Below are 2,667 nucleotides of genomic sequence, written 5' to 3'. Positions count from 1 at the left end.
CCTGAAAGTTGTAATAAAGTGTGTACAGGCTGATAAATCAGATTCAAGTCTTAGTGAAGATTCTGGGATTTTGACTAAACTTCATAATGGGATAACCCCCAATTGGATCTAGCTCTCTAAATGTTTAAGTGAAAAAAATAAGTTTTATCGTTATGTATACATTTGAAACTAATTACCATAAGGCTAAGAGATAAATAACAGCATGTATTCTTAAATTGTTAGGAAAAAAGTTGAAACATTTTCAAATAGCATGCAATAAAAAAAAGAAAGAAAAAATGCAATTAAAATATACAAATACATAGAAAAAAATATACTCGCTTTGATAGATCTGTAGTAAGAAACTGGTTTTTATTTAACATACATGAATAGAAACGTATTAAATTTAAAGTAGTTAAACGTAACATTGGAAAGGACCACTTGCCTTAAGAAAAATTTGGTACAAGCTTGCTACAATTCTGATTATATGTGCTTTTTATTTCTCAGATGTCTCTTAGTCATAATTCTCGTAATCTGTATTCGTGCTCCATTTTTAGATCACTCGGCTGTAAACTGCATTTGGAACCAAAAATGTTATAAAATATGAGAATACGAACAGAATGTTATGGCTGCAAAGAGAAAGAGTTTATTTTGAAGACATTGACTTTATTACTAAATTGGTACGGCAAAACCAGAGTTTACCTATCTCATCAATCATAATGAGGCTTTTCTAGTATGCATATATTTAAAACTAGTTTCCAAAAACTAAGATAAAAGTATACCAAGTGTTATGTTAATATTAAAAACAGGTTTAATTAGCATGCAGTAACAATACAAAGTAAAAAAACAACAACTATACTATTGAAAGCTTACTTGCTGTGCTGCTCTATATCTATATATACAACTGCTTGCCTATTCTTTTCTAAGCAAGCATCAAAAGAAACTTAAAAGTCTAAATTTAAAAAATCAGAGTGTTTGAAAAAAAAAAACAACCCAGGTCATCTAATCTTCACTACTTTCCATCACAACAGCCTCACCTGTTTCCTTTATTGGACTGTTGGGGCACCACACACAATCTGTCGACTGTCCTTCACTTCACTCACAAGGCTGTACACAATCTCGTTCTGAACATTTTTAATGTGATATGAAGCTTGTGTTGAAGCTTTGGCTGCTAACGAAAAAGTTTGAATTCATTATTTCGAGATGCTGTTAAACTTTATATTATAATACTCCTAAATCTATCTAGCACATCAAGCATGATGAAAGTCAACCATTGTTATGCATATACTTTTAATTTAAAAATGTTCTATAAAATGAGAAAATTATTCTTTAAACGTTGAAAATATATTCTCAAATGAGAAAGCTGAAACATTAAAAAAAAATACATGTCTTGCTAGATCAGTAGTTCCACAGCTTTCCTGTTCTTTATTAGCATACATCAAATGAAACAATGAAATTAAATGTAAAATGCCTAAATCACATTGAATAGATTACTTGCCTTAAATAAAACTTTGTGGCTTAGCACTTTACACATGTTTCAACTTCTGAGCAATTTGTCACAAGTGATGGTTGTAATCATCTGATAACTAGACATTGATCTGAAAATGTTCCAAAATTTAAATATGATAATGAATATATAATATAAAACATTTGTCTATGAATTCAGAGTTGAGTATAAGTCTCTTTGAAGATAAAATTTCAACTGAACTATTGAAACCTTTTTTTTTAAACTAGATCTATAAAAACTATATGAAGCAAAATGAGTAATTATTTAACATAATTATTCTTAAAATAATTTTAATTAAAAACATGCTCAATTTGCAAGCAATAACGCAAAAGCGACACACAAAAAAAAAAAGAATGAAAATTATTACTTGTTGCTTTGCTAGATCAGTGGTTTCATAGCTTGTCCTTGCTTATTAAGAAAATTTTATGACACATTGACATTAAAATCAAATAGTTAAATTCTAGCTTTGTGAATGACTACTTGCCTTAAAGAATGCTAGAATACTTGATACAATAATTTTTATAGAGTTTTTATTTCTTGTCTGTTCCTCAGAGGTAATAATTTCTAGCAATCTGTATGATGTTCTCTTTGTATATTACAAAGAAGAGATCTGTTTTATCTGAAAAAAAAATTTGCAAGGTTAAAAACTATTTATTACAACACTCATGTTTAAAATATAATTGGTTGTTAAATTTTTTAAGCACTAGATCCAAGTTATATTTCTAGCATAACAAGGCACAATCTTTGATACAAAGGACTGTGAAGGTTATGGATAAGTAGACACAGTCTTTAATACAAAGGTTATGGATGTGTAGGCACCATCTTTAATACAAAGGTTATGGATGTGTGACACCATTTTTAATACAAAGATTATGGATGAGCGACACCATTTTTAATACAAAGGTTATGGATGAGTGACACCATCTTTAATGCGTAGGTTATGGATGTGTGACACCATCTTTAATACAAAGGTTATGGATGTGTGACACCATTTTTAATACAAAGATTATGGATGAGCGACACCATTTTTAATACAAAGATTATGGATGAGTGACACCATTTTAATGCGTAGGTTATGGATGAGCGACGCCATCTCTAGACTTATACAAAGGTTATGGATGTGTAGGCCTGCAGTATTTCACATGACTATGATGTCACTATGCAGACCAAGTTGTGCAATGCAT

This window comes from Biomphalaria glabrata, chromosome 17, assembly GCF_947242115.1.
Source record: "Biomphalaria glabrata chromosome 17, xgBioGlab47.1, whole genome shotgun sequence".
Classification (NCBI taxonomy): Eukaryota; Metazoa; Mollusca; class Gastropoda; family Planorbidae; genus Biomphalaria; species Biomphalaria glabrata.
This window is presented reverse-complemented; position numbering follows the sequence as displayed.